Source organism: Cygnus olor, chromosome 2 (genome assembly GCF_009769625.2).
Source record: "Cygnus olor isolate bCygOlo1 chromosome 2, bCygOlo1.pri.v2, whole genome shotgun sequence".
Lineage (NCBI taxonomy): Eukaryota > Metazoa > Chordata > Aves > Anseriformes > Anatidae > Cygnus > Cygnus olor.
In genome coordinates, this window is record NC_049170.1 from 50,461,711 (window position 1) to 50,486,000 (window position 24,290).

Below are 24,290 nucleotides of genomic sequence, written 5' to 3' on the forward strand. Positions count from 1 at the left end.
ACTTGCAGTGTTGCAATAAAATTTTGACTAAGGGAATGGTCTGGCTTGCTCGGTGAATCTTGCTCCAAATAGTTTCTGTGTATTGATTAGCTGGGGTTGGCTCAGACGACCTGGATGGATTTTAAAAGCCTCTTGACAGCACATGGTCCATGAAGGAAGAGCATAGAAATAGTGAAAGACCAACAAACTGCCTCTTTAAACAGCTTAGAGCTAGCAAGGCTTGACAATCTTCTTAAATCCTTTTTTTTTTTTTTTTTTTTTTTTTTTCCCTTGAAGGACAGCCCTGGAGTCTGGGTTCATTGAAAGGTAGAAGCCACTCTAACCACAAACCTCTGAGCTGCTCTAGCCTGTGCTAGGATGACCGACCCCACCTTCCCTCCCTCCTTCATCCCCTTCCTACCCATCTGGGATAGAATAAAATTCCATTCAGGGGGGATTTTCAACTGTGACTTTAAACAAACCAGCATTACCAAGGATGAGGTACTGTCCCAGCATGTTTTACCTCCTGGGTCAGCTGAGTAGAACGCAGTTTACAGGATGTGGCTTGTTTAGTGATTTAAAATTGGACATCCTGTTTTCTTTGCATGGATGTCAGCCTGTGGTAGCACTTAAAAGCAGAGATTTCTCAAGGGTCCTTGGCCAAACTGTCTTCTTTCCCCTGTGCCCATACACTTCATTGGTTTTGGTGGAACTGTGCCAAGTTACATTGGTTGAGAATCAGGCACAGTCTTTCCAGAGAGGAAAAGAGAACTGAAAATGGCAGTCCTGCTCAAATTAAGTTAAATTCAGTCTCTCTCTCTCTCTCTCTCTCTCTCTCTCTCACCCACTGAAATTGCATACAAGAAGTTCCTTTCAAACCATCTGGTAGGGAATAAGAAACACCCAGACCCATTCATTACCTCTGCTATGAGATTTCCCTGCTCAGGTAAGTACAACATGCATGTTTACCCTTCTGCCACCTATACCAGGATTGTGCCTGGCAAACAAATATGTCTGTGGTAGTCCTCTTCTGTCACTGTTGTGTACCAGTGTCTTCACATCGTTCTTTGGTTTTGTGTGTCAGATGCTGCAGGTAGTTATCAGGTAACTTCTGTATGGCAGAAACATTGAAAAAGCCTGGGAACACTTGGTTTACATTATCTGCCAATAACAAACTTACCACATAAGGACAAAGATCTTCAAAAAGCCAGTGAAACTGTCAAAAAAACAAGCAGTTTGGGAGAGAGTGTTATATCCTGAAAATCTGCATTTGAGAGGGTGTGGAGAGACTATCTTTGCCTAGAAAACTGTTGAGCAGAATGAAAACCTCATTTGTATGCTTGAGAGGTACAGTATCATTGGATAGTACTTTGTGTGAACAAGCTGGTAGTTCATACCACCACTGACTGTTCATACTAGTTTGTCAATGTGATCTGTGGCTCATACAATAAAAGATAATTTAATAGGCTTGCTAAAAATCCATTACTAAATGAAGTATTTAACATACTAGCAGTCGCATCATGTCTGCCTTCAGTCCTGGATAAAGGTACTCAAAAACTGTAATGTAACTTTGCAGGGCTAACTCCTAGTAATATAACATATATAATACATGCCATCTATTCAATTCTTACAGAAAAGTTTTGAAAACCTATGTCACAGAACTAGTGGCTGTTTCTTTCTTTTCAGCTCACACTCACCCCTTTCCCTTATTTTTCCCTTTTACCCATATTTTTTCCCTCCCCTCCCCTCCCCTCCCCTCCCCTCCCCTTCCCTTTCCCTTTTCTTTCCCTTCCCTTTCCGTTTTCTTTCCCTTCCCTTTCCATTTTCTTTCCCTTTTATTTCTATTTTCTTTCCCTTTCCTTTTCTTTTTCTTTTCTTCTTTTCTTTCTTTTTTTAATTTTTTTTCTTACTGCTTTTGCTTTCCCACTCTAACCACATCTTCATGTTTCACTGTCTTCTGCAGAGAAGTTTCTCTTTAGCCTCTGCACAGAGCTGGCAGTGGGACAGCGTAATTCAATGAGCTGTCTGGGGTAGAAAATGTCCGACTGCAAGGATCAAAATTCTTCTTCAAAGAGACAGAAAGTCAATGTTGTGTAATGTCTGAGTTCCTCGTGACCTCCACAGCAGAGAAATGGCAAGAAAGATGAGCTCGTGACTATGAGGCTAGTCTGGGGATCTGGTGACTGGTTTCAGTCTCTGCTGCAAGCTACCTCCTTGAGTGTCAGCAAGTCCCTTAAAGCTTGCTGGATTTTTGGGCATCTATGCAGCTGTGAGACTTTTCACATGGGTTTTAAGAATTCTGAAAACCTGTCAAGGAATTATCTGCCTTCTTTAGAACCAAAATACTCTTCAAGAGTTGGATGTTTTCTTCTCCTAGTGCCTCCATGCCTATTGGTAAAATAGGACTGATAGTGGTTTCTTGCCTTGTAGATGAGACAAAAACTCTGTTGGTGGTGGAGCTGTACAGACAGTGCTGCACTATATGGGTGCCATAAGGAGAGAAAATGTGCTATATTTGGATCTAGGGCATGGAGATGCTCATAAGCAGCTTATTTAAAGCCCATTCTCATGAGCCCCCTCTGAAATAAATGAATGGCGCTTGTATATGAAAATTAGTGTTATGTATATTTGTTTAAAATGAGTAGGTTCATTTTTGGTGATGAGAAAAGAATATATATTAAAATACCCAGGCACAAACACATTTTAATATTTTTCTTGGCACCAGTGGGCTCTTTTTCAGTTGATTTTGTCAGCCACATTTCCTTTCTGAACAGAGGTTACATACAACAATTGGATGAACAATTGTAGAAAACTCTCACGGGGGCATTCTTGAAGCCAAGCCTGCATGAGATCATGTTATAAGTGTGGCTTGGCTGTGCTTTTATTCAGTAGGTGATCTCATTCATTTAAAGTACTAATCATTTTAACAGTGAATAACTGCAGCTATCCAAAAGTATAGCAAAAAGTGATCTTGCAAGATTTCCTGTGAGTTTTGCACAGAAACATCCATTTCTGTGCTAGCTGATTGGACACAAACTAGGTACTGCTGGTGAGACAAAGGAATAAAGTAAGCTTAATACAAGCAAATAAGATTATTGACTACAGCAATGGTTTTACCAAGTTCATTGTTTTTTATTTAAATGTGTGTTTTATAGGCTGCGTATAGATTGTTTGCTTTTGGGAAAGAGACCATGTAAACATCTGCATTTCTACAGTTTCTGTCTCACTGGGGTTCTTGCTGGGGCCCCTGGATACTATCATGGTATAAATATGAAATACAATTTAACAGATTAAATATCCTGGGACAGGTTAGCCCATGATTACCCCTGAAATGCCTACAGAGCATTTCCTCCAGTGTTCTTCAATTATGAAAAAATCCCTGGCTGGACCAATTACTCGCAAGTTCAAGAGGCAGTACAGGCTCCTGGCTAGAAACTTACTTAGGCACAATCAGCTGAAAACTTTGAACTGTCTCTCAGAACAAAAAATAAAAATATTTACAGCCAGAAATAACAAGGCTGGGAAGTTAAATTAGAAGCAGGGACCAAAAAAGGCTTTGCCTAATTCTGTTTTCAATCAGTGACTGCAGCAGTCATCAGGAGCAGGCACTGCTGTGGGTTTGAGAATAATGCTTTTATTTTTAGTAGACAGAAGTAGTTGGCTTGACCCAATTGCTGACAACCAGTCTCCCCTAAACACCCCACAAAGAGCCAGATTCTGAAGTCCTCCTGTGGTTTTTATCCAAGACCATACTCTCTGCAATCAAAACTTGAGCAGACACAGCCTCACTTCTTGGCCTACACCTATTGCAAACTCTTTTGGTCTCATAAAACGACCATAGAAAAATAAATCTCTGTGTCTAGGTTTCATTTTCAAGTGTCAAACTCCTCTGCACTGTTGGCCTGATTTTTCTGCGGTGTGTTGGGAGTGGGATACAAATTAGAAGCCTCTGCACTGTTAGCTTCTTGCATCTCTTGGGCTCAAGTTTCAATGAAGTAAGAGATTGCCAGTCTTGAACTTGTACGGCAGAGACAACGTATTGTATATGAGCTTGATCCTGCCAGAGGTTGAGCAGCTTGGGAATATACAAGGTCCCCTTTAGTGAAAGAAGTGAAACTAGATGTTACTCAGGCCCTTGGAAGAAGAGACCATGTTATCTTCCTTTGGGCAGCCTTCCCAGTCTGGCTTTTCTGGTTCTCAGGACCAAGGTCTCCAGAAAACCACTGCAATGTAAATGTTTAAATATACAATTTCAAAAAACAACAGGCAAGTTAACAACTGAAAGGTGAAGCAGTCTCAGAGGAGAGAGGCTACCAACTGCATGCACACATCAATTTTAGTACAGTAGACAGAAAACCAGCAGAAGAAAAGTTGAAATTGCTGCTCTCCATCAAGAAGAGAGAATCAAGAAAAATGGTAATGGCTTTTAGGGTCATTCAGAAAACACATTATTTACATAGGGGTGAAACAGCAGGAAAAGTGGAGGGTCATTTAAATTTATTCCAACAAAAGTGACAAACCTAACATTTTGGGGGGGGGAAATATTCCCTATAATTTTTTTTTTATTTTTTTTTTACCAGTGATATTTTTAACATACAAAACTTGTAAATACCACATTTTCATTACATTCTTTTCCAGAAAGCTGTTTATTCCAGGAAAACCTTTTTTTTTTTTTTTTTTTTTTTTTTTTTTATCTGAAGAGGATGCGTAAGATATTACTGCTATTCTTTTCTTGCAGGACGATCACTCATGCTCAGCCCAGGGTCCTGAAGGAAGATTTGATAGTTTAATTTCTGTCCCTAGTAGGATTGAGACTTCAATAAGAGAGAAAGAGAGCAACAAGCAAGGGCTGAACTTGTCTGGAACATAAACTAAATTACTGATAACTGAAAATACAGTCCTCTCCCCACAATGGAAGGCAGATATCTGAACAAGAAAGCATAGTTAGGGAGAAACATACTATAGTGACAAAATGATGCAGGTTGTTTCTAGTGCCTGGATCTTCCCTGAGTGGGATACTGATAAGCAACTCAGACCACAATTACCTGTTTTCCATTGTGTACTTGTCCAGCAGGTAGAGAGGGAAGAAGGGTTTGAATAAAGCTGGACGCATACAACTCGGCAAGTATTTCAGCTGCTACTCTTTTAGACTGAAGGGCTTGTCCTTATTTCAGAGCCTTCTTCCTCTGTGGCTAGCAGAGAACCAGTGTTATAGTTCAGTAATATAGGGATATGCCTAACATATATCTAACGTCATGTGCTGTCATAGGCAGAAAGGTCAGCTCAAAGAAGAGAATGGACAATTCAACTTGTGAGTCCCAGAAGTGTAGACTCTCTTCATCAGCTGTAGATTTGATGCTGTTTTTGTCTGTGAGCCTTGCCTCCCCACCTTTTTGCTAATTGCTGTGTATTCTTTTAATAATTTGCATCTAAGCTTCATTAGGTGACTCAGTGATATCTATCCTGAACAACAGTAAGGAAAACCTAAGGTTTATAAAAAAAATAGAAGAATTTTCAGGCCAACTTTAATCTGAACCAATTTAGTTACTCTTTCTATTGGACTGAATTAGTTGATTTCAAGAATGTTATTCTCAGCTTTATCCTAGTGATATCCTTCCTTGCTGATCTGAGTGATCTTCTGCAATAACTATACATCTGTTTTTCTAGATACAAGGAAAAGCTTTGTGCACTCTCAGAAACAGATTTCAATATTTAAGATGCTTTTCCTGAGCACCCCACAGATTATGTTCATGGCATTTTGAATCACATCTGTATTTCTCTGACATACTTCAATGGATTTAGAAGGCTGAGTGTAATGGAACTATACTGGGCTGTAGCTAAAGGAGTTTAATAGATGGAACAAGTATTAGGGGACCTTTTAAAGGGACGGCTATTACTGTAGGCATTATTGCAAACAATTCCAGCATGAGTTCCTATGCACGTGTCTTTTCAAAGAAATGACTAACCATCAAACGCTGGTTTTGTTTTTCTGCACTCCCCATTAATTTCTCATGCTAAATGCAAATATCAAACAGCAACTTTATCTGCTTGCCACAGCAGTAGCCAGAAGAGTTTTTATTTCACTGCCACCCTCTGCAGGAATCTGACTTGCACCTATGTCTGTGATGGAAGGAGTTTGGCCCCATTCAACAAAGCTGGCTTTTAAAATCCTAGGCAGCACATGAATATGCCATTAAATGTGGGCTCCACTGAGACAACCTCCCCCTGGATCCCAGAACTGCTGTCTGCTTTGGAATTCAGAACAGGCACCACTGCTTCCTTGTTGAACCCCAGACCAGAAGTCCTCTGGAGGAAGAGCTGACATTTGGGGTCAGGGCTGCACTCACAGGCAAAGAGCTCCTGTTTGGCAGCTGCTTCGGGCAGACATGCTGCTGCTCCAGTAATGTGCACATTGCATGTGCTGTATGCCTCCAAAGAACATCCCAAATAGGAGTGTGCACCATTGGACCAGGAGAGATGGAAAGGGAATGGAGATCTGCCACGTTGAAGTTTTGCTTTGGAAATGTGACCCTGACTAGGTTCTGTCACTGCCAGCCCCAGAGGATAATGCACAATGTTTACATCTCTATAGTGTAAAATGAATGACATTGTTAGCATTTGGAAATTGCATTTAGAATGTGTCGGTGAATCAAGGGAAATAGGCAGATACAACAGAGGTATGCATGCTCTGAGTACTGCACAGTATGCTCACATAATTCCTCTAAATGCCTTCTAAAATATTAGCACTAAGGAAAGAAGAATAATTAAGTTATTAATAACTCAGGGAGACTCCTTGTCTCAAATGTATTTTTATCTTATAAATGTAAGGTCAAAGCTTAAGAGAGAAAAGACTTATTAAAAATGAATGCTACAGAGAACCCCTGTCCCTTGCCAGTACTCCAGTTGTGTTTGAAAGGTACTACTTATTTTCTTTAATAACAGACATTAAAAAGGAACATAATTAAATAAAAACCTATGGAAATACATAGAATATTACTGCTTAACTTGAACAATTGCCATCACTTTCAGTGAGCTTTCCATCATGAAAAAGTTGATTCCCATAAAACACAAACATTTGCTTTTTTTTTTTTTTTTTAAGATAGAGAGCAAAATTCTGATTCCACTACTAGTAGCTTCAATTATCCAGCCAATACAGAAAAAAAAAGATTATTTTTTTTAATAAGCATGTGTCCTTTTAAGTATGTCACACAAAGCAGGGAAGCAAGGAAACAAGAACTGAATTCCTCAGACACCCTTATTTTAAATGTTTTAGCTTAAATGAATGCTATCAATGATTTTTTCAGCCTTTTAAATTTTGAATTTTGTTTATTGCTCTCTGTGGCTTTGAACTGACCTTTAGTGTCTAGAAAGTAAAATTTGATTTGTTTCTTCTTACTTTGCATTCACTAGTCCCTTTTTATCTCCCTGCTAAGATAAAACACACCTAACTCCAGGCACTTAGCTAAGGTACCAAGTTCAGAGTACAGTTGGTCTACTTGCCTTCTACTGCCCTATTTTACCCAGATAGGCACTTTCTGAGGATGAATTCAAACCACTTAATACTTCAGTGCCCTCTAGAAGTGTCCTGTGTCTCTATCTTGACAACACAGGCTACCTAGGGTGATATTGTGCCTAGGCTGCACGCCTCATTTATGTGCCTAAAATTAGATAGAATTAATCTAGACCTAAGAGTCTTTATAGTTTAATTTGCTATTCCACTATGTATTGGTTGTTTGCAAGGAAGTTTGTTTTTTTTTTTTTTTTTTTTTTTAGAAAAGGGAATGTATGAAATGTGCATATCTGTTTATATATAATACAACTGAAGGAGATTTCTGTGCAGAAATAGAATAGAAATAGAAAGGGCAAATGTCCCCCTGAGCCTGCCACAGCACAGCAGAATGACTAGAGGGTCTGCTGAGATCCCCCTTGATAGGCCAGCATACTGTTTACTTCCTTCAATAACATCTTTTTGCCCTATAGCATCTTCTCACCTTCATTCATTTCTTCTTTGTAAAGGGTAAAGCACTTGCCAGCTACCCAAGGTAATAAAAAACATTATTTTTTATTATATATATATATTTATTTATTTCTCTAATAACAAAATTACCAAAAATCCTGTGAAAATCCAAGATTGGAGAAACTTTTTTTTTTTTTTAAAGTAGCTTCAGTTCCTGAAAGCGTTCATCTGCCAAACTTCATGCTGTGGTCTGAAATCACTTATCTAGAAAAAGTGAATTTATTTACTAATCTGTGTTCACTTCCTTGTAAAAAAATATGGATCACCTAGACAATTCTGCCTCTGCATTTTTAGTGATATTGACAGAGTTTCTTAGGAGATGTTGCTATTAATGAATCTTAGCTCTAGGAAGATTGCATCCCCTGTGGCCCTTGCTTCAGGAGAATATGAGGGGAAAATTATATCCCATTGCCTTCCACCTCCAAAGAGGAAGGTTTCATCTAGACCAAGAGGTTAGTGCACTGTGAATGCTTGAGGTTCTGCCCCTTGGCTGTTGACACGGCATCTGGTGGGGAACCCATGAACCCTCCTCACAGGTTACCTCCTGCAGTAGCCTAGTCATGGGGTGCTGATGCAAACCCTGGATTCATTTTGATATCAGAACAAGCTATGGTTGCACTGAATGTCTAAACACAGAAGCTACTGAGTCTACTAGATGTAATCAGAGAGAAGGTGAATGATGATAATATTAGTTATGATAGCAAAACTGCACACTTAAACAGCAATAAGAACGGTCTTGTAGACTAAGCAGCCCATTTATCCTGAAATTTGCAGAGGAGAAACAGCTAGTTCTTTCTGTATGGAAATTCTTGGAGAACAGCACAATAATTTAACAGTCAGAACTCTCTTGGCACCTGTATTACTGTTTTTGGACATCTTAGATATGTTGTACATCTGTACAGCAAATACAAAACTTCTGAATATAGGTCTACTTTTCTTGGCCACTGTAACAGAACCCTGTGAGGTGGACCCTCCAAAGAAAATCTATTGGCATATGTACATTGAAAGATAAATTCTTTAAAAGTTTACTTAACACTTTCAATGTGTTCTAATATTTTATTAGAATGATGAGAACAGACTAGAAATCTAGATAGATTAAATTAGATAGCTAAGCACTTGTTCAAAATAATAATTTATTTTATTTGTTCATGAGCAGTTAATAATTCATTCATACTGAACATAATTTCAGATGTGATTATATAGCATAGATTTCTAAATCACATATTTAGAGATGACTTGGCAATTAGCAACCTAAATATAGTTTAAATATGATAGCACTTGTTTCCTTCATGTCTGTTCACTTTGCAAGCTGAATGCTCTGTATGTCTTACTCCAGCTTGGATTATTGTACTTTATTTAAATCAGAGTGGGCCCAGCATTAAAATTTCAGATGCCAAAGATCTCAAAGGCTGAAAATTTTCATGCTCTGAAATGCAATCAACTATGCAGTTGAGATTCCTTTCTAGCTGTGCTATGTGTACTCCAGGGTGGGGGTTTTGTATACTCTAAGTGTTGGCCTTGCTCTGTTCCTGCTGGAGCACTATAATTTCTCTGAGAATTTTTCAGAAATCTCAACCTCAATTTACCTTAAAGTCTATCCAATGTGTTGGGGAAGTCGTCTTCTGAAACTATATAAACATCGTTCAGATTCTGTATGGGTTGAAAAATGTGGAGGTGTTCTCAAAAACCATATATTACATTCTGTCTGGTACTTTTGTGGAGGAGAACTCTGACATAATATGTAACAGTTAATAGCAGGGTATATTCACATCTTGACAATTTTCGCAGCAATGGTTGTTAAGGTTTAAGTTGTTTGGACTATGTTCTTTTATGCTTATTATTCTCTTCTTATGAGCAGCTCACAACATATTAGCCTCATATATTTTTGGAAAAGTTAAACCACCAGCTAGACTAGAGTACATCTGATGGGCTGGATTAAGAAAATCCCCAGCGTATTTTTGCTGCTTTCTTTGGAGCAACATAAAATGGAATTTAACCCATTGAGACATTTATCCTGCATTTGCAGTAGCAATATTATCCTTTTAGTGAATCAATAATGAAAATATATGCTACTCATACATGAGTTACCTCCATAGAGGCATTTGCCACATAAATCTTTACATTAAGATGTCTTAGAAATGTAGCCTGTATCAATAATTTATTCTTCACTGTATGAACCAGACCATCAAGTCATTTTATTTCAACGCACTATCACATTATCAACATTTTCCACAAAAGTTGTCTTTGTTGACAAGTGAGACTGTTACCTGGCCTCCTTGTTGTATCATTACTTATCATCGTGGCATTGATGAGAGATGTTGTTTGATCCTAGAGCAAAACAACCTTTAATTTCAGACAGCAGTACTCAGAAGGAACACTTAACATGATGTTTCACTACCTCAGATAAATTGATTGAACATATGAGTCAGTATGGGATACATAAAGGCATATCTTGTACTTTATAGATTTAAGGAGTTCCCCAATCTGCTTATTCAGGCCTGAAACTGTAGTAATTTGTTCACTGTTTATAGAGACTTTTTTCTTTATATTAAGAATATAAACTAAAAAATTTTACTTTTGTGTGTGTGTGTGTGTGATTCTGTTACAATAGGAGATAACATCTCAACATCTTGATGTAAATTACTTATTTCTGTGTTAGTGTTTTTCATCTGAAATAGTGAAGGGGTGTGAGGGTGGGGAGCGTGCAACATGCCATAACCCATGTGTTCTTCAAATGTTGTGTAAACCTTTAGCATTACCATGCCCTTGTGGTTTAAGTTAATGGCTCAAAATGGTCAACTGATTAGAAATGTGCCCATGTTTGCAATGTTACTAGGTCTGCTTCTCAGAGATCTCTTGATACCTTCCTATGTTACGTGGTAGTGTCTCAAAAAATGTGATATGGTCTAATTTCCACTTCTCTCGTGGTCCCTAGGTAAAAATTCTCCATTCAATTTCTAAGTATCAGGACTTAGGTTCTCTGCAGTTTTCTAAGGAGTTGCATTGCATGACCTACATGATGACGTCTATTACTAAGCCTTGAGGCGTAAGGAAGCACCGCCACTATGTCTGCTTTAACACTGAAAACAGGATGTTTTACAATGCTATGAACAACTCCACTGCCATTAAAGAATGTCTTTTAGCAGATATGTATGTCTTGTGGTATTGATAGATATAAAAATTGATAAAATATTGATATTGACAGGTGATGCCAATAGATATTGAACTCAGTATTGAAACCAATAGGTATGGATACCTAAAAATGCCTATTGATATGGATAGGTAACAATACATATTGATACCATTACCAATTGATGTGAAAATCTATAAGAAGTGTTAACTACTGATGGCTATCAATATAAAGAAGTATCAATATCAGACATTGATCCTTACTGATATCAAAAATGATATCAAAACTGATTATTAGACTGATTATTAAACTGAGTATTAGACACCTACTGATGCTTATAGATATAGATAGCTATCAGTATCAATAAGTATTGCTCCCTTTTGATATTGATAAATATTGGTGCATGCTGATACGTATTGATGAAAATAGGTGTCAGTGAAAGATGTAGATGCCTACTGATGCATATTGATATTCAAAGTATTGGTATCAGTATTCATACTGATATCGATGTTTCTTTGCACACTGATAACAATAGGTCTTGATATAAATATGTGTCAATATCTATATCAATAGTTGTCAATAAGTATCCATACTGATTGATAGCAATGTCTGTCAATAATGATAGATAAAAAGCCCGTTGATGCTTATTGATAATGACAAGGTATCCCAGCATATTGATATTGATATGCATTGATATTGAAAGGCTTTGATGCATAACGATAATTTTTGAAATGGATTGGTATTAATGCCTATCGATATCAAATGACATTGATTATGGTCATGGCAGTATTGATTATAAGCTACTATAAATTCCTATTGATATTAATTGGTATCAGGATTAACAAGTATTGATGCCTTCATTATCAAAAAGTATTGAAACCAGTAACTATTGTAAGGCCTATTCATATCAATCAATATACTTACCTGTCAAGAGGTCTGTTAAACATAAATTATCATAGAATCATAGAACATCTTGGGCTGGAATGGACCTTAAAGATCATCCAGTTACAACCCCCCTGCCATGGGCAGGGATGGCACCCACTAGATCAGGTTGCTCAGGGCATCATCCAACCTGGTCTTGAACACACCCAGGGATGGGGCATCCACAGCCTCTCTGGGCAACCTGTGCCAGTGCCTCACCACCCTCTGAGTGAAGAATTTCCTCCTAACATCTAATCTAAATGTTCCCTCTTTTAGTTTAAAACCATTCCCGCTTCTCCTATCATTATCTGCCCGAGCAAAAAGTTGTTCTCCATCTTTTTTATGAGCCCTCTGTAAGTACGGAAAAGCTGCAATGAGGTCTCCCCAGAGCCTTCTCTTCTGCAGGCTGAACAGTCCCAGTTCTCTCATCCTTTCTTTATAGGAGAGGTGCTCCAGCCCTCTGATCAACTCTGGGGCCCTCCTCTGGACCCACTCTCACAACTCCACTTTTTTCTTGTGCTGGGAGCTCCAGACCTGGATATAGTACTCCAAGTGGAGCCTCACAAGGGCAGAGCAGAGAGGGACAATCACCTCCCTCGACCTCCTGTCTTCTCCTCTGCTGATGCAGCCCAGGATGCAGTTTGCCGTCTGGACTGCAAGCGTGCACTGCTGGTTCAGGTTGAGCTTTTCATCCGCTAGAACCCCCAAGTCCTTCTCTGCAGGGCTGTTCTCAGTGAGTTCTTCTCCCAGTCTGTACTCATGTCTGGAATTACCCCAACCCAGGTGCAGCACCTTGCATGTTGACTTACTGAATGTCGTGACTCATGGGGGCCCACTTCTCAAGCTTGTCCAGGTCCCTTTGGATGACATCCCTTCCTTATTGTCAAAAGTTTTTTAATAGATGTTGACACCAACTCTTGTCAGTAACATCAATACCTATCAATAGATACCAATATTCATAGGTAATACTAGATATCAAGTCAGTAGGTGTTGATGCCAGTTGATATTGATATGCAGATCAATAAGATCAATGCTCATCAATATCTATATAAATGAATCTGCATCTTTTCAATAAATATCTGTATCAATAAATATTGATGTCTATCAATACAGATTGATACTGATACCAATTTCAAGATAAGACTATATAGATATCAACATATATACACATCTATATTGATATGAACATGTCTAAGTATCTATAAATGTGAAGTTACTTTGATATCACTATAGATATAAATACTGATAGATATAGTTATATATCAGTGCATATCTATGTTCATATAGAGTTCTTTATTGATATATATAAGCCAGAGCATATAGTACTTCCTTTCAATTCTTTTAGGTAGGGCTGACACAGGGGACAGAATGAAGCAATTCTTCTTTCCAATAACCAGCATATGAGTTGCATAAAAAGCAGTGTGTGACCTCTGAGCAAGTATAAAGGATATTACTTTGCATCAGCCTTTGTGGTATTTGAATTCCTGATGGTATGTCTTGTCCTTCATGAGTGTGGGAAAAATCATAGACATTTATGTTTCTGAGAGCCATCTTGGGTTGTGGGAAGGAAAGATAAAATCAATCACAAAAAGACCAAGCCTTTTTTTTTTTTTTTTTCCTGTCCTCAAGATTACAATACAAGGGAGACTCCATTGTCAAGTCATGCATTGCTCTATATGAATGCACATGGACTCAGCCAAGATCTTTTATGATATCTTGTTTGTTGTAAGTGCTTTATTTTCATAGTTTCAGGATAGAACAGGTTGTTCAAATATTTAAAAGTGAGTGATTTCTAATTTTACAAAATAAATTAACGTCTTAAGAGTATAAAATGGCCCTAAGATCTTATGGAAATCAAATAGATCTGTGAGCGCATGACACTCTCACAAATATGAACTTAAAAGTAGACCTAAGGGACTTGCTGTTTTGATCTGAGTCTGGAAAAAAAAAAAAAAAGAAGGGGGGGAGAATAAGGAAAAGAGTCATCTAGATTATTGTGTACATACAAAAGGCCTAATCCTTAAAATCCTTAGGCCATAAACCAGGCACACACCCAATGACGCCAATGTGTTTGGCTTACAGAGGAAACAAAGCAACGTTTTATTACATGCTAAGTGAGATTCTTTGCTTGCCCAGAATGAAGGAAAAGTGCAAACAGGTGCCGGCTCAGCAGGAATGGAAACTCAAGAATAGTAGCAGCTTTTTCTTAGGCTCATACATATCCTGGAAGACTAACTTTCTGTCATTACCTTAGTAAAGAATTATCTACTACTCAATCCACCTATGGCTGAATTAGAAGCTATCTTCAGAAGTTTTTGACTGTGAAGCTGCCTAACATCATCTCCCCATTTCTGCTTTTCTGCTGTGCACAAGCAGTCAAGAAAGTAACCCCTCCTTGGTCAAGGAAGCAGGGGCCCCAGTCTCCTCTGGCTCACGGGGGAAGAAAAGAGTCATTATTGACACATGCAAGTGATTTGAGAAGAGACTGTCTACCCTGATAGAATAAGACTTAGTTGTCTTGTGAACCAGGAAATGTCAGATTTTCTGAAAGGTTAATCGGAGGCTTTAGAAACACATTAAATCTAATCTTACAGTGTGAATGCTGATGACTTTATGTCAAGATCCTAGAAATAAGAAAGGGCAAGAAAAAATACTTAGGGGAAAGTAAGTTTTGACTTCGGAGACAGGAGACTGCTTCATTGTAGCATATTGCTGAATTTCTCCTTCCATATAAAGCTGGCAATCTGCCTGGTACCATATGCTAAAATAAGACATTTGACATTTGAACTGAAAGCAATGCTCATTTTTTTTATACTTACTGAAGTTCAATTAAGTGAATGACCTGGTCCACTCTGGAAGTGAACAAAACTAATTTATTTCAGAGTTATCTACTCTAAATGGGCTGCATAAAACTCCAGTCACTGCAGGGACTGGCAGGGGACTGTATAATGTTGTTAATATAACCTTTCCACCTCAGTCAGAATCATCCACGCCTCTTCTGGTTAAGCTGGAGAATCATTAAAAAGGGAATTCATAAATAAACACACTTTACATGCAACCTTTCCCCCTGCTATTTTATAATCTTATAGGCATTAAGAGATGCAGAAGCATAGGACATATGGGAACAAGCAATACGAGTTTTGTTAATCAGGTTTAGGTGAATAATTTACACAGTTTTCTGCCATAGCTTTTTAAGCAATATATTTCTGAAGTATATTCAGGTTTGGATTTTCCTTTTAAGTCATTAGTCTTTCATTTGTGACTTTCTTTCACTGCCTTGTTGCTTTGAGGAGATTTGCCTTTGCTAGTTAGCAGGTTTTTACAACGTGGGCACAATTGGTTAATTCTATAATAGAAACCTGCTGTGTGGAGAGTGCTATTTTTACTGTACATACTGTATCTTGTAGCATAAGCCAGTTTTAGAATGAGATACAGCTGCCATTAAATCTATACCTCTCAAGGAGGCCTGTGAATAGCTGCTCCTTATGTATGGACATGTCCTGCAGTTCTATTATCCTGGCACAGGCTCTAAGTAATGCCGATCTTTAGCAAATCGATATCCTTAGCTCTTCTTTTTCCTTCTTTTTCTTCACTCACTTGATTTGCTCTTCCTGAAAAGAAACAGTCTGTGTCTACATTGACCTGTGGGTGTGGATTAGCATCGCAGAATCATAGAATCATAGAATATTCTAAGCTGGAAGGGACCCACAAGGATCAAGTCCAAATCCTGGCTCCATACACGACCGCCCCAAAAAATCAGACCATGTGTCTGAGAGTATTGCCCAAATGTTTCTTGAACTCCGGCAGGCTCGGCGCTATGACCACTGCCCTGGACACCCTGTCCCAGTGCCCAACCACCCTCTCAGCGAAGAACCTTTCCCTAACAGCTACCCTGACCCTCCCCTGTGCCAGCTCCATGCCGTTCCCTCAGGTCCTATCACTGGTCACCAGACAGCAGAGCTCAGCACCCGCCCCTCTACTCCCCCTCCTGAGGGAGTTGCAGGCTGCCATGAGGCCTCCCCTCAGCCTCCTCTTCTTGAGGCTGAACAAACCAAGTGACTTCAGCTGTTCCTCATATGTCTTGCCCTCTAGATCATTCACCATCTTTGCAGCTCTCCTTTGGACACCCTCCAAGAGTTTTATGCACTTCCTATACTGTGACACCCACACCTGTATGCAGTATTTGAGGTGAGGCCACACCCCTGCTGTGTAGAGTGGGACAATCCCTTCCCTTTACCAGCTAGCAATACTATGCCTGGTGCAGCCCAGGATATGGTTGGCCGTTTTGGCTGCCAGGGCACGCTGCTGGCTCATATTCAGCTTGCTGTTACCAGAACACACAGATCCCTTTCTATGGGGCTACTCCCCAGCTTCTCCAAGATGTGCCAAACCAAGATGCTGTCTGGGACACACCTTACCTGCACATCCTTCCAGGGAAACTAGAATGCAAAGGGAGAGAAAAGGTGCAGGGCAGAGTGGCCCATCCTGCTACTCTCCAGAGGAATTTGGGTTAAAATTAGACACTGTGACTGACAACAATGTATTAGGGTTTTCACCAATGTCTGTGCCACAGTCTCCCCCTACACAGCCCATAGATGTGTCCTGATTCTCACTTATTCCTTTTCAGCAGCTCCTGGCCTGAGGGATACACTAGGAACATGCTGTGTGCACGCATGGGCATGAAACACTTGGGTGGGGATGAGGGAACAAGTGCGAATCAGGGGTGCTTGTTCGGAGTAAAATGCACCAGCAGATCTTTGCCAAATGAGAAGGTTTCTACTTTGCATTTTCAGAGCCTCTCAGATCTTAGCCCCTCCTCCTAGGTGGTAAGGAAACATTCCTACTATTCTTCTCCCAAAACAATATGATTGCAATCAGATTAAACCAAACATGAGAAAACGTGTTTCTGTACTAGATTTATAAATGTCTGGTCTGTTCCCACATCAGCTTAAGGAACGTTAGGCTTTAGTCCGTATGTTACTTATAAAATTAAGTAGGCAAAAAAAAAAAAATACAACAGTGGTCTTGAGCAAGAGCTACATTTGTTAATATATCCTGAAAAATGCACATTTTTTACAGACTGGACATTTATATCAAAGCATAATCTCTCAGCAGCAAGAATCCAAGTAGCATTCATCTAAAAACAAAAACAAACAAACAAACAAAAAACAAAAACACACACACACACACACAAAAAAACTGGCACATCTGTGCATTTGTCAAGTCATAAAGAGATCCTTAAGGGGGCTGTCAAAATTTCCATGAATCATTCCAACCTGCATGCACCTCGACCTGAACCCTCTGGGAGAAGGCTAAGGTGACTGCCGCTGATTTACTGAGGCAGGCAGCTCAGAGTCTCTGACAGGTTATAAGTAAATCATGGTGTCTGTGTGAGAAAAAGGATAAAGCACAGTTGTTTTCAAATGCTTGTTCATGCACCCCTTCTAAGAGATCTGCAAAAGGTAATGAATAGGGGTGTAGTCATTCCTACTGGAAACATCTTCCAGTGTTTCCAAGTACAGAAAAATTGAAAACCCATTCAGCTGTGGCAGACATAGGGGGATGTGCTCAGACCATCTATCATCAGTTCCCCAAAAAAGACCAGAAAGTTCCTATACATACACACAAAGAGGTCACATTTTATTTGAATTAAAAACTAAAAACCTGGGCAATTCAAATGGAGGAAACCCAAAGCAAGTGTCAAGGACTGAAACCTGATTACATCTTCTAAGACTTGTCCCTGATGTTCTCCTAAGGTACTGTGCTGCATCCTTTGATAGCTGCCTCCAGGCTTATTTGGAGGTAAGGCAGCCACCTTGCTAGCTGCAGCAAAAGTTGGCCAGCCCCTGCCCCAAGGCTGATTCCCCTGATTCAATTTGCTGGATTTGATTGCCTCAATATAGGCCCACATGTGTTGCTGTAGATATGTTTTGGTGTGCATTAACATAAGGGATGTGCGTTGCTGAGCCCATTGTCATCTTGCAATGCTTTGCCTGGCTGTGGGTAAAATGGGTTTTGTTGCTGCTTGCTTTTGTCAAAGTGAGCATGGCATCACACTGAAAGGAACAGAAGGGTCTGGAGGCCTGAGCTTGCTCCTCAGTTTTGCAATGTCTTCATTAACACAACAGGTATGGGGGGAGCAAGAGCTTAAACAGGGAAGCACAAGAGCTGTAAGCAAAAGCAAAAAAGCCCAGCCAAGTAGACCGTAGGAAAACAAGGATACTAATCACTCACATTTATCTTTCTTATTAGAGCTGTGCTTGAGCCATGAAGCTCACATATCCAGTCTTCCTATAATTCAAAAGCTATTTGGAACTACGTATGCATCTTGATTTGAAGAACAATGTGCATATCTATGTCTCATAGATACATAAAAACATATGCATTTAATATAAAAATAAACAAAATTATCATCCAGTAGTAGACACTGAAACCTCTAGATGCTCTGTGCTTCGTGTCTTATTTATTCAGTACTTCATAGTTGCATGGTATATCTCGATGCATTTTGTACTATAGTACATTCTCTGCATTAACAAAAATATTCCTTCTTTTTACTTAGGGTCATGGAGTCATATTCAAACCTGTCTACAGAAAAGACTATAATTAAATTCAAAGATGTCATTGAATCGAGTATGCCCAACAGTTAATGCTACCCCCCAATGAGTATATATGTTTATGTACATTTATGTATGCCTTGTATGTCTCTCCAGATATATGTATGCATATGTTTGTGTATGTATGGCAATCACTATATATGTACCAAACATTCTCCAACATTTGTAAGTCAGAATACAACATAACATCTATGATCTTAAAAGTGTATTCAGTAGATAAAGTAATAAAAACCTTATAATAGTGACAGCTTTCCAAAGATATAGCAGATGTCTGAGACATTAGAAATATAGATAGATGATAGCGAACATTAAAATTCTTAGTTATACTGAGGACTCCCTAAGCCTAATTTAAAACCCATTATTTTACCATAAAATCATATTTTTGGCAAGGGGTCTTTTAAAATCTTATTCTTTAAAAACAATAATTATGCAATAAAAACTGAGGAGGCTTTCACCACTAGAATTATGTATGCATTTTTTATTTTGATATATGTGGGGGTTTTCCCAAAAAGAAATGTGTTTGCCAACTGACATCTCTCAAATCTCTCCATGTGTAATCTGTGGCCATGGAATATTTTTTCAAGCAGTTGGAGGATAATGAATATAATTATTTAAAAATTTAAAAGAAGTCAGTTAGCAAGCTGACCTGGATCTGTTCTTGTAATCTGAGCTAAGCCACTCTAACTGTGCTTTTTTCTCCATTCTTTTTGTATCCTGTTTCTGAACACCTCCTATCATTCTGAGTCATTATTTCAATGTTAAAGACTGTTTTAGACAGCATCCCTACTCAGAGGATTATTAAATGCTGTAAAGGGAAATGAGGTGACACTATTTCACAGTAGCTTAAATTGGCTTTCTGATATCATTGATTTCATTGATAGATTTTGGTTCAGCCCCCTTTCCACTCCCCACCCACCCTCCCACCCCCATTTTAACAAAGGATTTTATCTTTTGTTTTGGGGGGGGCGGAATGGGAAAACACTAAGGGGGAGTAAACACATTCTCTCTCCCTGATTTTTTCTGTTATTACTCTCTAGTATCCCCTTTCTGTACAATATTCCTTGAAAGCAAACACTTTACTCAAAGCAGCTGTCTAAGGAAGTTACTTTTACTTTCCATTGCAGGGTGGCCTATTGAAAATGATTAACTTGACTGTGATGGAAAAAGAAAAACAATCTGGAAACATCTGGCAAATTGCAAAGCATTGCCTAACATTTTCTTCCCTGTAGGATTTAGTTCAGAAACATTATACTTAATGGGTACCCATTTACTTAAAGCACTAAAGGTTTTGATGTAGGCTTTTTTTTTTTTTTTTTTTTTTCCTTAAGTTGTACCTTTGTAACAGTTTAGCCTATACTCCTTTCCATCCATAGGAAAAGATGCATAAATTCAAGGTGGCCATGGTGCTGTGTTGAAAAGGTGTTTAATGTTCCTGGTTGGCTTGTTGTGTCTTGTCTGCACATATATGTGGCTTGAGATACGTGGAAATGCATTTCCTGTATTCCAAGTGGCTAACGTGACAGCTGAAAAGTAACTTAGGGATACAAACAAATAGAAGTCGTCAAAGTAATTTTTAAAAGTTAAAGAAACTCTAATACAGTTTTTAGAGGATTTCATTTGGTTTGTCAGCTAAGGAATGAAAACATTTTTGTGAAATTCTGTGTATGAAAAGCCATTCTTACTTTCTACTGCGTTAAAATAAAAGGGAAAAACATGTCATTCCCTTTACAAGTGTATTTTTTATTTAGGTATTTTGGCAAGTAATCTATGGAGACACTGCATTCTGCAAAAAAATACACATTTCATATTCATTATTTATTTCATAGCATTTCTAAAGTAAGTGACATGAAACTATCATTGTGCTGAAAGAAAACAGAGAAAAAGGAAGCAATATATTAAGAAAAATAACTGTAAACAAACTTACTTTCTCTTATAGTTAAATATCAGTTTTGTCTCCTTATAGTTAAATATCAATTTTGTCTCCTTTATGGAGACTTCTAAAATTCCATACAAGATCATATAAAAAGTTTTGTATGAACAACTGTTTCTGTACATCTATAATTCTGTGAAGAAAAAAAAAAAATCTGCAATGAGGTCTCCACAGAGCCTTCTCTTCTTCAGGCTGAACATCCCCAACTTACACCTATTGCCCCTTGTCCTATCATTGGATGTCACTGAGAAGAGCCTGGCTCCATCCTCCTGACACCCTCATGGCTCTGCACTGGACTCTCTCATGCAGTTCTCTGTCCTTCTGGAACTGAGGGGCCCAGAATTGGATGCAATATTCCAGATGTGGTCTCACCAGGGCAGAGTAGAGGGGGAGGAGAACCTCTCTCGACCTACTAACCACTCCCCTTCTAATATACCCCAGGATCAAGCAGGTCCCATTGACCATAACTCTCTGGCTTCTTCCCTTCAGCCAGTTCACAGTCCATCTCACTACCCGATTGTCCAGACCGCACTTCCTCAGTTTAACTGAGAGGATGCTGTGGGAGACGGTGTCAAAGGCTTGAAATCAAGATAGACCATGTCCACTGCTTTACCATCATCTATCCACTTGGTTATGTCTTCATAAAAGGCTATCATGTTGGTCAAGCACGACTTCCCCTTGGTGAAGCCACGATGACTGCCCCTAATGACCCTCTTATCCTTGATATGCCTAGAGACAATGCCAAGGATAAGTTGTTCCATCACCTTACCAGGGATGGAGGTGAGGCTGACCGGTCCATAGTTACCTGGGTCCTCCTTCTTGCCCTTTTTGAAGACCATTTGATTTCCTCCAGTCTTCAGGAACCTCTCCCATTCCTCACAACTTACCAGAGATGATGGGAAGTGGCCTAGCAATAACTTCCACTAGCTCCCTCAGCACCCACAGGTGCATCCCATCAGGACCTATGGATTTATGGGTGTCCAGTTTGCTTAATCAGTCCTTAACCCAGTCCTCATCCACCGAGGCAAACTCCTCCTTTATTCCGACTTCCACTGGGGCCTCAAGGGTACGGGGCTCCTCAGGACAGCCCCTGACATTATAGACTGAGACAAAAAAGGCATTGAGTAACTCTACCTTCTCTTTATCTTCTGTCACCGAGGCACCCACCTCATTCATCAGTGGGCCTACACTGCCTGTAGTGTTAGTTTTATCTGCAACATATTTGAAGAAGCCCTTTCTGTTGTCCTTGACCCCTCCTGCAAGGTTTAATTCTAACAAGGCCTTAGCTTTCCTAGTTCTCTGACAACAGTCTTATATTCCTCCCAAGTGGCCAGCCCCTCCTTCCATGATCTGTAGACTCTCCTCTTCCACTTGAATTTGCCCAGCAGTTCCCTGTTTAACCATGCAGGTCTCTTGACTCTCTTTCTTGACTTCCTATCTGTTGGGATGCTCTGATCTTGAGCTTGGAAGAAGTCCTTGAATGCTAACCAACTATCTTGGGCCCCTTTACCTTCAAGTACCCTGCCCCATAGGATTTTCCCTAGCAATTGCTTGAAAAGGCCAAAGTTGGCCCTACTGAAGTCCAGGGTTGCAATTCTGCTTGGTATTCTGTTCCTGTCACATGAGATCCTGAACTCCACCATCTCATGGTCACAGCAGCCAAGGCTACCCTCAGCCTTCACTGCTTCAACCAGCCCCTCCTTGTTAGTGAGGACAAGATCCAGCAGCACTACCCTCTTAGTTGGCTCATCCACCATTTGCATCAGGAAGTTATCATCAATGCACTGGAGGAATCTCCTGGACTGCGGATGTCTGGCTGAGTAGACCTTCCAGCAAATATCAGGGTAGTTGAAATCCCCCATGCTAACCAGGGTTTTTTCTCGTTTTCCCTTTCTTTTCTCTTTCTTTTTCTTTCTCTTTTCTTTTTTTCTTTTTCTTTATTTTTTTTTTTTTTTTTTTCTTTTCTCTTTTCTTTTCTTTTTCTTTTTTCTATTTTTTTTTTCTTTTTTTCTTTTTTCTTTATTTTTTTTTTCTTTTTTTTTTCTTTCTTTCTCTTTTTTCTTTCTTTTTTTTTTCTTTTTTTTTTTTCTTTTTTCTTTTTTTTTTTTTCTTTTTTCTTTTTTCTTTTCTTTTTTCTTTTTTCTTTTTCTTTCTTTTTCTTTTTTCTTTATTTTTCTTTTTTTCTTTTTTTTACTCTTTGTTTTTTTTTTTTTATTTCTTTCTTTTTTTCTTTTCTTTCTTTCTTTCTTCTTTCTTTTCGTCTTTCTTTCTTTCTTTCTTTTTTTCTTTCTTTTTGTATTTTTTATCCTTCCTTCCTTCCTTCCTTCCTTGTGTTGACTGCCTCTTCCTACATGACCTCATAAGCGGGCCTTCCACCATATCCTCGCCTTCCTCTCCTTCAAGATCCAGTGCCTCAAACCTATTGGGGGGGGGGGGGTGCACCTGGGGAAGCAAGAGGGGTTGCCTGCGATGCTGAAGTGGTACTCACTTCCAACCCTTCTCCTCTTTTTGGTTGCCTCCCTCTGCCCGACAGCGATAGGGCAGGGGCTCCACCACCTCTGGCGTGCATCACCCTGGTACCCTGGCACACCAGGGAGTTACTCCACCAGGAGATCTCCTGCTCACAAGCCCTGATGCTCCTTAGTCTCTCCACCTCCTCCTTGAGCTCAGCCACCACGGCGAGCAGACCTTCCCTCTGAGAACAGGCAGTCTCCCCGCTGCCCTCCCCCGGCAGCGGTGTCTTTTGGCAGGCCTTGCGTCTGGGTCGCCACAGCCATTTTGAAGTGACCTCTCTGCCTAATGGACACCACGGTATCACACAGACTGCCAGTACTTGGAGCGGAACCCCTCGCCCTCCCACATCAGTTGCACGCCGCTTGGCACGCGCAGCTGGCCCCTCCCTGCCCTCCCGGAGGCTGTTCCTAGGCAGAGGGCGGGGACGTAGCCGCCGTTGCCCTGGCAATGCCCACTCCCCGTCAGCCTCTCTCGGGAGAGCCGACGTGTGCGGCCTGGTCGTGCTGCTGTCCCGGGCTGTCCCTGGCGAGGCCAGGGCCCGAAATCCCCCTGTAACTCGTGGTCGGGCGCTGTGGCCGCGCCGGCTTGTTGTGTTTAGATAAACATCACCAAGTTGAAGAGATACACACTTTGCTGAACTTCGCCCTTCAGGTCTCTGTATTTTACTTGTCATTCAAACTGTAACCTGCTTTTCACCCTCTTACGGGTAATAGCATGGTCCTTCCTGTTTATCTTATTTGTGCCCAGCATCATGATTACAGATAACTAGGCAAAAAAAAAAAGCATGGAATACGTGAATCACGGAATATGTGAATTAAAATAGACCCTATGAAGAATTTATGACAGGATATATTAGAGAGCAGTCCATTTCAAAGTATTCAGGTCAAGTGACTGATGAGTACTAGGGATGTAGCTGGAAGGGAGCATTTTAAGCCATCATCTCTCCTTTATTTAAATGCTGACATCTTTCTTGGTGCTGCAGAGAAGGTCCTTGCTTCAGGCAACTGATATCCTTGGATTATGCCAACAGGTTCCTCACACTTTGTATCAAATTACTAAAACTCTCTCAAAGTATAGCTCACAAAATATTTTTATATAGATAGCTGGTTTTTATGTATGTGTAATATGAGAATATGGAGACCCCAGCTAGAAGCGAACAGTGGCCATTTAAATACAGATATGTTA

At 39.7% G+C, this 24,290-nt stretch overlaps 1 long non-coding RNA gene across 1 annotated transcript in view; it reads left to right on the top strand.

The window, feature by feature from the left end:
• The first annotated feature begins 637 nt into the window (after positions 1-637).
• Positions 638-24,290, top strand: part of LOC121065928 — a 77,113-nt gene continuing 53,460 nt past the window's right edge. The window contains exon 1 of the long non-coding RNA XR_005817398.1: positions 638-925. This is a non-coding gene — a long non-coding RNA (uncharacterized LOC121065928). The remainder of the gene's footprint in view (positions 926-24,290) is intronic.